Genomic DNA, 11,334 nt, shown 5'->3' with positions numbered 1-11,334 from the left:
ATAGGCTTCCCAGGTTCCCACCAATGGCAGGTAAACTCTCAGTGATTACAACTTTCGCCTGCAGGCTGCCCAGAGATTGCCCACCATCGGCAGGAACCTCTCAAGAGTGCAAATGTGCCTGTATCCCTGACTGATGACTTCACTTCCAGTGCAACCCAGAAGAAACAGTGTCACACAGGGCCACAGTGTGAATATTATTATTGCTGTTATTGTTATTGTTATTTCACCATTCTCACTGAGATCCAAGGTGGATTACACAATGCCAGTGAAACATCATTGCGAGGTGTTGCTGGTGCACATGTGTGTTAATGTGCATGTGAGGATGGCAAAGGTAAGTACCCACTCCTCCTCAGCCACCCCTACTCTGCGCCAGTTGCCAGGGTGACCTGGCAACTTCTGATAGATCTGTCCTCCATGAATCTGCCCAATCCCCCTTTAAAGTCATCTATCCCTTTGGCCATCACTGCATCCTCTAGGTGCGAATTTCACATTTTACTCTCCAATTTGAGTAAAATTTACTGCCTATCATCTTCATTGTATGCCCTGGAGTATTTGAGGAGAGGGAGAAAACGTTCCACTCTCCGCGTCCCTTGCACAACTTTATAAACCTCGACCACATCTTCCTTTAGTCTTCTCTCTTCTCAACTGAAAAGCGTTGGGCTCTTCAGCCTTTCCTCACAGGAAAGCAGATCTGCTCTGCTCTTCGAAGCTTTCTTCAGCTGGAGACGTTGCAGGATTGGTTCGGGTAGGGGGGGTCACACATTTCAAGATGCCCCAGGGGTCGAAGCCACCGCTTGCAGCGCCCGCCTCAGCGCTCCCCAGCTGTGACGGGGCTCACAAGTCCCAGCCGCCTTCGCAAGGCCGCCCCTCCCGCAGACCCCAGCACCGGCCGCCCGGCTCCCAGCCCTGCCCAGGTCCCTCCCCCCGCCCCCTCTTCTCTCTCCCCTCCTCTGCCGCCGCTACTGTTTCCGCGGCTGTGGAAGGAGCAGCTCCGCGGCGCTCCGCCCGCACTTCCCGACGGCCAGTTGTCTCCGGCGCCGCGCGAAGAGGGTTCTGCTCCAGCCTCTGTGGGGAGACCAGGTGGGGCTCTGTCTGTGACTGGGGCAGGGGCTGCTTGCGCCCGGGCGGGGCGGGGGGCAGAGCCGCTCGGCAAAAGCCAGGCTGGAGAGTCCGCGGCGTCAAGCAGTCCTCCGGTGGAGGGACAGGCAGGCTCCAGAGCCGCCTTGAGTCGTTCTGCTGAGGGAGCGACGGGCGCTGCTTTAGTTCGCCTTCTTCCCGCTTTGCCGAGCGTCCGCGGGGCAGGGAGCGAGACTCCGGCGGGAGAGCTGCCCGCGGAAAAGTCGCGTCTTCGGGTTGCGGTTTGGGGGGGAGGAGTCTGGTTTTTGCAAGGATTGCTGGGGTTGCGTAAACAGCAGGACCCTGGGAAAGCCCCCCCCCCCAGCCCCCGAAATTTCAAAGGCTGCCTCGTAAAAGGAAGATGCTGGGCGAGCGTCGGGCTCCCCTTAGAAGCGCCTGCTTGAGACAACCAGCTTCAGTTTTTCTGCCCGTCCGCTGGAGAAAGAGGGAGAAACTGGCCGTTTGGCCGCGGTGAAAAGTTGCGGGCAGATAGACGAAGCATCCGTCCCAGGCATAGCTTGTCGGAAAACTTGTGAAAAGCAGCTATGATGTGGAAACGGAATGGCCAACAGGTGTAAGGACTGCTCCGTTTGCAGTACCAAAGTCGTGGCGTTCCCTGATGACAAATACTGGGAAGTTTGGTGACCAGAAGTAAAAAGGGGGAAATTTGCATGTCCTGGCAAAGAGGGTAGTTATTCCAGTTCGTTATTCTTCCTCCTAACGCTTGTGATTAAAGTGGCTTTGAAGGTTTTTTGGAAGATGAATAAAATTGTGGACCTCCCCAGGCCTCCAGGAATGTAGAATGATGAATCTAATAGTTGGTATTAATTTTTGACAACATTCAATAAAGAATCAAACAGAATAGGACAGATAATCCACAGCAGTGTGGTGTCTTTTAATGGATGTACATGAAAGATGGCAAGATTTTTCTCAGGGTCCTTGTTTAAGCTAGAAGTTAAGAACTGGAAAACATGTGTCCAACTCTGTGATGGTCCTGAATAACAGCATTACACTGCTGATGATCTGGGATTTTTCCTGTAATCTTTATAGGTTATGAGAGAAAAAAATAACCCTGTTAAGACACCTTGGAAGATTGGGAAGAAATTTACCTTTTTACTGCTGTTTAATTAACCTGATTATGTAAACAAGAAAGTACTTTGGTGTAACTAAGCCACAGTGATTCTGGAGTAGTGTTTTTATGTTGTTTTTGTGAACTTTGATAGGTCACTTTGTACCTATATATCATAATGTGCATGGCACACTGCAATGCTTTGAGGTCACGTTAATGTCAATTAAGTGAAACAGAGGTAAAACAAGTTAAGACAGCAATCTTTAAATCATTTATTAGGAAATGTCCGACTGAATTCGATGGGGAGGGGGTTACTTCTGAATAAACACACATGGGATTGTACTTTGTAAGTGCCTAACCCTGATTTGACTGTGCATGATTTACACACACACACACTCTCTCTCTCTCTCTCTCTCTAACCTGGTTGCAGTTCGATCCAATCAAAGATACAATCTTTACTATTCATTTATTTCAGTGGAAGAATTAAGGACAAAATTCTTTGATCAAGGGAATATGTAAACCAATTACATGCATATTATTTAAGAGTACATCCTACAGTGTTTACTGGGATTAGTTCCTATTAACTAGATTATCTTATTCTTTAAAACATAGTTAAACTTCAAAAAATGCTGAAGATGGGAGCAAGAGTATGAGTAGGTATATATGAGTCTACAAACAAATCTGTGTGCATGCTTAATTAGTAGGATAATAACCTTTTATTCCGTTCTTTCTTTAGAATGCTGATACTGGTTTATGTGGGATTTGCATGGGGCACAGAAGGGCAACAGAAAAAGAACCTATTAATGTTTGTCTAGTAAATATCTGAAGAAGACAACTCATTGCTCAATCCGAATAAATTATTTTTAGGATAATAGGAGTACTTCAGTAATAAACGTTGACAGCATAGCTGGCTGAACAGGTTTTTCAATAAGTTTAAGGATAAGATGAAAGAGTATTTCACTTTAATATTGTAACATAACTTCAGTCCTTCCTAGGGAAAATAGCATGACTGTAACACACAGTAAGTTAGTCATTTTGAAGACATACTTTCAGTGGGCCTTAGTCTCCCATGAAAATCAATAGAACATTAAAATGCTTAACAGTGGCTGACAGTCAGAACTAAGCTCTTTTAAGAACACTTTGGTGGGAGAATGAAGAATACACTTAAATGACTTACGTTGAAATTAATGGGATTTAGAAGTGTTGAACATTGGCTTAATCATGGTCTCTTAAGTTTATGTTTACCAGCCTGATTTAATTTAATATCTAGAAATGGGATCCTTCTGAACACAACTGTATTTTGCACCAACGCTAATGTACTTTATGTGGTTTGGGACTGCATTATTTATAATGAATTTCACTTAAATCATCAATTCTTTCCTGTTTTGTTAAGGGTATGGGTCTAATGTACGGGTCGATACAGATATAGATAGAAGACACTTTTGGGCAGTCTCACAATTCTGAATCTGAGTGAACACTGAACAAGCAAACAAAAACAGGTGGGAGAGAGAGGGTAATGTTGCAAACCAGAAAAGGAATAAGATAAAAACATGGTGATCTCAGTCTACATAGCGCTATTTTGATGGTAAACACCTGGGATTATTGCATGTTCTCTCTTGTTCATGACATTATTGCAGAGAATAAAAAAGGAAATAAAAATGCCCTATTCCTTTAAAAGCACCCCAGTGTCTTTGTAATCATAGCCATAAAGGTGGGAGGTGGGAGCAGGTTTATTCTTTACTGAGAAATTGGGTGGATACTGCCTGAAGGCTTTCCACATACATTTCTCTTAAGACCTACAGACTTTTAAAAACTGAAAGCTAAAAATTCCCTGAGGGAAGCTGACTCTTCCTTTCCTACAATGACTATGGACCTGAATACCCAGCTTGTTTTCTGAGGAACAGATTAAATTTCTAAATAGTTATTATTTTATCAAGCATCTTTTTATGTCTGTCTAGTGTAGGAGGAAGAACTTCCTTAAATTAGCCTAATAACTTAAAGAGGTGTAAAGAAGACATACTCAGGTCATTTGTCATTTTAAAAACTTGAGTTGAGTTTTTATTATTGGGATTAAAAGTGCTGTTGTAAAGTTACACCCTTCTAAACCCATTCAGCCAGCCTCCTAGTTGTTTTCATTGCCTTTAATTGGAAACCTCCCAAATTAGGATGAATTTATCAGGGATTGCACCCTCCCTCCAGGGAGATTTCCTTCTAAATTTCAGACAGATAGGATAAAAAACTATGTACAGTTAACATTTTCTACTTTACATGCAATAGGCAGACTTATGTATCTGTATATTTGTGTCCATGTTGCTGCTTTTAAATACAATGAAGACATATCTCAGATCCTGAATCACAGATAGAGATGATTGGCTCCTTCATCATTACTGATCTCTTACAGACACTTAGGATATGAGCGTTTTCTTTTTATTACTGTGGGGCCTCTGGCTCTATTATTTTCCCTCAATACCTGCTCTAGGCATAGTGGACTAGCAAGACAAGGAAATCAGGGCAGAGCAACAAAAAGCCAGACAAAGCATAGCTAAGGTATCCACAGACAGGTCTCTGGCAAGACCACTTAGTCTTGATGCAGGCAAATAGGAGCTTAGGATGTTGTTTGAGCAGAAGGCTAACAGAGAGGCTACTGGAAGTTAAAGGTGCTGCACTTTGTTACAGAGGCAAATGCTCAGCTGAGGATAGTGTTGCCAACTCCAGGTTGGGAAATTCCTAGAGATTGGGAGTGGAGACTGAGGTGGGCAGGGTTTGAGGAGGTGAGTTAGCTCAGTGAGGTATAATGCCACTGAGTCCGCCCTCCAAAGCCGCAGTCTCTTGTCTGGAGATCAGGTGTAATTCTGGAAGGTCTCCAGTTGCCACCTGGCCTTGCCATTTTGTGGGAGCTGGAGGTGTGCAACTCTAAGTGAAGTCTTGACATTTTGGGAATCAACATAGTAGTTGAGGGGAGGTCTCTGGAGCTACAGCTGGTTCTGGGACAAAGAATTCTGAGTTTGTCCTAGGAGGAGGACAGTGTTATCTCTCAAGGTGAGAGTTGTTTCAGGGCTCTTCTTGGGTGTTTGGGGCAGGGGAATTAAAGGTGCCCTGGGTGCTGACTCCTGAACTCCAATCTCTTTCTCCTAATCTCCCTCAGCAAACAGGAATGAACATTCCAGTCCGTGACAGACTTGTTTGTAGGACAAGTGGGCAGCCTGTCATTGGTGTGATTGAGGCAGGGGGGGGATCTTGACCCCTACAACTTGCTTAGAACTCTTGCAATAGGGACAATGAACTATCAGAAAAAGCAAACATTAAATAGTAGTTTGGGCTGTCTTTGAGATTCCTTCTGAACAATATATGATGCACATACATAGATCCTAGATGAGTTGTCCCAGAGATTATGTAAATAATAATGTACCACTATGAGCTAAAAACAGAGATTCAGCTGTAAACAGAATGGCCCCCAAGATTTCACAACATAATTATGTAAGATCTAAGTAGCATTTTCTGCAAATTATAGAAATTGCTTCTAGGATTTGGGTTTTTAAAAAACACTATTTTTTTAAAGTAAAGATTTATTTGTAAATCTGGACCTTCCCTCTGGTTTATAGGACAATATCCCATGCCTATCCCTTTACTTGATTGTATAGATATTTTGATCTGTTCTGGATGCCAGGAGATGAGTAAAAATAAGAAAAAATGGTTCATCTGCCTGTACATTCCTACATGTAAGAGGCCAGCTTGAGCAGTGAGTCTGGCAAGTGACTTGTTCCCGCAAATTTTTATTTAGAGAGCAGCTACAATAGATTCCAGAGATCCACAATCATATTCCCAGATATCTTTGAAAACTGCTGCTGTAGTGGGCCAGAGGTTTGGGACCATAGTACTAGGACATGGAGATTTAACTCTTTCTTCTTGCATAATGTGCCTGAAATAAATGTTGTCCTGAACTCTGTCTTCAGTAGCAGCCTGGAGAACAGTATAGAAGGGAAGTGTTAACTCTCCCCTATCCCAACCACATTCCCAACTCACTTCCCATCAGCTATTTTGGCAATCCAATAACATCTCGTCTAGTTGTTCTCTCAGTGTAGACAAATAACTGACCAGCTAATTCCATCATTTCTGACTTTTCTGCTTCCAGCTAACTAACTTACCACCCACCAATTGTTGCACTGCCAATCTTACATTACAAGTGCTTTGTGGATAGGCTGTATAACAGTAAAGCACTGCTGTCAAAAATGATTACCCAATAGCAGTAGCAGCAATGGTCACAAATCTGGAGGTCATACATAGCACATTTCTTCAGTCAGATGCAGCTGAGCATAGGATTTAACTTGAGGATTTTACCTGTCAAGAATGAATTTGTTTAGCTTTTTAATGCTCCTTCTTCCTCATGCTTTGCATTCACACCATGCAGTGGTGTGTGAACTTGCTAAGCTTGGAAAAAGAGAATGTTAAAGATGTTCTTTAAAGAACATAAAGAACTCTCTACCTTGGGGCTATGGACACAGTTCTACATGCATGCACTTCAAAAGAAGCATCTTACTTTGGTTTTTTAACTCTGCTACTTTTTTGCAATCCTCTGGAAGTGGATCTATAAATGTAATTTCTACATAGTGACAGCACTTGATATAGCTCACATTCCCTATTGTACTCTTGCAATGGCCATCCGCCCTGCAAAAAGATGTTAGCATTGCTAATCTGAGGTTACAGCTGTACAATGAAATCTTATATATATATTTGCTCATAAGTAAACCCTAGCCTAGAAAGTGTTCTTAGAACTGTGACCTTCAGTCAGTGAAGGTCTTCATGTTTTGGGGTGGTTTAAAGTGAATCTTGCCTTTAATTAATTGTTCCTGAGCTGTTTTTTTCCTGCCTGCATTCAGCCTTTTAAATTTTTATTTCTTGAACTCAAATCCCACCATTTCATTTTTCTTGTTTCCTTTATTATTTATTAGTGCATTTGCACAAGGCAAAAATTGAAAATTATCTTTGCCAAACATCTTCAGAAGCACAGATGAACTCAGAGGAGGATTAAGACAGCAGCAAGAAAGTACAGGAAAGAGGCTATGGAGAGAGAAGGTGAGAGAGGGTGAGATGGCTAGAAGGTGGGTCCTAATGACAAAGCAAGACCTATTTCAAGCGCTCCTTCAAAAGTAATAATTTGTAAGACAGCTGGCAATTTGTTCCTGAAATTTATTGATGGAACCCTGAAGCAGGCTTGATTTATGGAGCTGCTCTGGCCCCCTGTCCCTCCACAGAGCCAGTTCTGTTGTTGCGGCCAACACAATATCAGAGGAACTAATTGCAGAGTGGGTTTTGTCTGTCAAGTGCCACCGTGGCCAACAGCAGTACTAGCCACAGGCAAATGCAGTGAGGAAGTGCCATATGGAGCACCCGACCTATTTCTGCCATGGTGCATGGCTCATGCAAGATCTACACAGCCAACTGTATTATGGTTAGCAAGAACAGAAATGTAGATAAAACGTATTTTGCTGTCTTTTTGTGCAAAAAAAAATTGAGGTTTTTTTTAAAAAAGAAAAGAAATGGAAAGTTCCAGTTGTTAAAAAGTAACGAGGGAAGCCCACTGCTGGACATAGTTTGACAGTGCTACCAAGAAATCCTGGGCAAGCAATGCAGAAAGCCCAGTTATCATCAGTCACATCACCAACTGGAACGTGGAACCCATCTTCCTGCTGGGCATATCTGTAACACTCTGGACAGGATGATGCTACAATTCCATTCACAAACCAGGTCTTAAAAAATACAGGAGGGCAGCTGAGAATGGAATGCAGCGGTTTGGCTGTGATGTCTTCTGGATTCTCTGTAATAATTGAATGGAAGAATGAAGTCAGTTCTGGAGAGCAAGGCTAGCATGGAGACAAACATTGTTTCTAATTTGATAGAAATATATTTATTGCTAGTGAGCCAATGTTGCATAAGAAACTTCAATAGAACCATAGTGCAATATTACATTTGACTTCAGTTATAGGTGCTTTTACATCTCGGAGAAATGTACACAAATTACTAAATCCAGTGTTTTAAAAAAGAAGTTACTTCTTTTGCTATTAAATCAGTGGATGGTAAAATGCCAGTTTTCACAATGACATAAGACTTTCCAGTATATACACCTTCCCCATTACTCTAGCATCTCATGCCAAGGTTTATTTAAAAAGCAGCTGTACTATTTTTGTAAGCCCATGAAAATACCAAAGCAGCTGATGGAAGAGATTTACATTCAAATAACCACAGACAATAATGGGAAGAACAGATATTGACCATTTTAGTACAATACTCCTTGTTCTTTTCATTTCATTTATAGTCTTAAATTTAAGCAGGGAATGCTAGAGGTTAAGCTGGTAAATTGGCATTGCTTTAATTTTGATATTAATTCCATTAATGTTAATATATTGCTATTAATATTACTATTTGCTGACCTTCATGGAAGATAAGTCATGTTATGAAGACTGATTTATATGCTGAAATGATTGAAAGAAGTGAGTTGAGTATCTGTAGACTGTGTTCAAATTATACTGTTGTTTTAAATTAAATGTTATTCAAAGATTATAGTTCATGTAAAATCATATTATTTACAGTGTTTCTATTCCACTTGATGTTAGGATTATAAGAACTGTTAGGTTTAGGGAACATACTTCTCTGAATAGCAGCTCTGTAGATGAACTGCAGTGGAATGCTGTTCAGTCTTGTCTGTAGGCTTCTCAGGAGAATGAGGGTGCTAGACTAGAATGGCTTTTGGATCTGACCCATTATGCCTTGAAACATAATGGAAATATTTAAAAGTGGAAATGGACTGTTGCAATGTAAGGACTGTACGGAAGTATTTTCAGCTCTGTTATGTGGAGTGAGGGTCTTCTTGCATTACGCCAGCAGTTGATTCATGTCATTTAGTCATAGTCATGCTTGGTCTAAGATGTCAGTTTTTAACCAAATGAGTAGTTTTCCTTTACAAAGTTAGTAACTCTGCCAAAGGCAGGCACATAGGAGAACTATTTCTCCAGCTCTCATGCTGTTGGATTGCTGGATTGAGCCTTCTTTCTTCTCTCTAGAGATTTCAGTTCCACTGTATGGTAGGTCAAGAGGAAACCTCTGGCAGGGCAAAGTTGGAAAGCTGTTTGTTGCAGTGAGATGTGAGGGTGGATGCAGCACCAATTCAAAGACAAAACTGAGCAGGCACTTGGAATCGTATGTCACCAGCAACCTAAAAGAGACTGGCCTGTACCCAACCATACATTTCTGACAACATAATGGCTCTTTAAGTTTTGGGAAGGGGGGCAGTGTTGATTAGCCTTGACGGCTAAATAAAATCCTTGTGCACAGAAGGAGGGCTAGCAGAGCCACCACCCTAACCATATAATTTGCCCAAGAAGCATGAAAAAGAATTTAGATTAAATACAAAAAGCTTTTATATATTTCATGTTGTATTAAATGGGAAAAAAGTACAAGATGGAAAAAAGCATTGGATAGCAGAACTGTGTCATGGGAGCAAAGCACCAGCTAGAAAAAAGAGGAACAACTTGCAGTGAAATGTTAATTTAGTGTTGTGTTTTTAGAGAGTAACCCAGGAAACTGTGAAATAATGCTTTATTCTATAAAGTCATTGTGTATCAGATATATGTGGTTTTGAAGTGGAAATACGATTTGCTTTTAACTGAAATGTAGACTCAGGATTGCAATTTCATATGAAAGGAATAACTCTTCTAGTAAACCTGCACTGACAGTGAGCTAAAGATAAAACCTAATGGATACCAAAAATGTCAAGTTGAAATGAAGAGGTGATACGATAGCCCTCTTCAAGTATTTGAAGGGCTATCACTTAGAGAACGGAGTGGAGTTGTTTTCTGTTGCCCTAGACCAGTGGTTTTAAAATTTTCTATCCAAGGATCCTATTGCATACTGAGGGGCCATATTCAGTAAAGATTACCTGCTCCAGATTTAATTCCAGCACCTCCAATTGAAGTGTCAGTTAGTAGGTGATGTGAAAGACTAACAGGGCAATCCTGTGGTAAGTTACTCCAGTCTAAGCGCATTGAAGTCAATGTGCTTAGACTGGAGTAACTCTCTATAGGATTGCACTGTGTGAGATTCTGAAGAACTGTGACCAGCCAGAGTAGATAAGATCTTACCAATGTGATGGCAAAGAAAGATCTTGCCACTGTTGTTACCAAGCAGCCCCCCCTCCTGCCCTGAGGCCAGCCACGAACTGTGTCTGAGTTCTACACTAAAAGATTGCCTTGCACATGTGCCTCTAATACACGTGTCAGTTTCATATCTGATGCTGCAACAGACTGTGTCAGTTTCCTAGACAAATGCATTCAGGACCCTTGCGTGGCACTGCCCTGCTCAAGCTTATATTTGGACTCTCCTGTGTGATGTTGCCCTGTTACCAACCACGGACTGTGTCTTAAACGCTGCTCTCTTGCCTGCCATGAGAGCTTGCCTTACCCTGGGCCCCAGCCATGCTGCTAGCAGCCAGGTGCCAGCCAGGGAGATCTTCAGCGAGCCCAACCAGGCGCCTCTTGTCAGCTCCCGCCGGGAGCCTCCCGTGAGCTGGTTCCCAAGCTCACCCTCGCTACTGGGCAGCCTGCTAGCAAGCCTATCCGTGCCCAGATGCCAGCCTTGTTCTCAGGCAGCCAGGAAACCGAGGGGAACTTCCTGCTTTGGGAAGCCATTTCGAAGAAGTGAGCTGACCACGTACACAGCGAGAGAATTCCGTTCTCCACTGCATATCTTAACACCTATCCAGAATGAAGATTGATCACCGGTCAGCCCGGGCAATCAACAAGCGCACATCAAAGCAACCTCTGCACTCCAGACTTGATGGCACCAGGATGAGCGCTGGGAACGTGCAAACTGCCCGGATCCCCTTCCTTCCCCCGTCCCCTCTCCCAAAAGGTGTCATGATATATCAATCAGACTTCAAACAGTGTCCAATCAAGGCTATTCCGATAGCCTCAAATCCTTAGATTTAAGTCGTGAGAACCACTGAACGGGGCATCAGCCCCTGGGTAATTTGAAAGTATATAAGCTGGCCTCCCAGCCCACATGGTGCGCACACCATCCCCATCCCGACCCCCTTGCTGTCCTTCCATGGTTCTGGTGCTGGCACTTAACCACGCTGCTGCCATATCTCTGACCTG

General features: G+C 42.8%; 1 protein-coding gene across 1 annotated transcript in view; it reads left to right on the top strand.

Annotated features, from left to right (window-relative positions):
• The first annotated feature begins 997 nt into the window (after positions 1 to 997).
• The window catches only part of ADGRG2 (adhesion G protein-coupled receptor G2), a 79,436-nt gene continuing 69,099 nt past the window's right edge, over positions 998 to 11,334 (top strand). Inside the window, exon 1 of the mRNA XM_054974265.1 lies at positions 998 to 1,080. The gene's annotated coding sequence lies outside the window, so the exon portion shown is untranslated. The remainder of the gene's footprint in view (positions 1,081 to 11,334) is intronic.

Source organism: Eublepharis macularius, chromosome 3, assembly GCF_028583425.1.
Source record: "Eublepharis macularius isolate TG4126 chromosome 3, MPM_Emac_v1.0, whole genome shotgun sequence".
Taxonomy (NCBI): Eukaryota; Metazoa; Chordata; class Lepidosauria; order Squamata; family Eublepharidae; genus Eublepharis; species Eublepharis macularius.
This window is presented reverse-complemented; position numbering and strand designations above follow the sequence as displayed.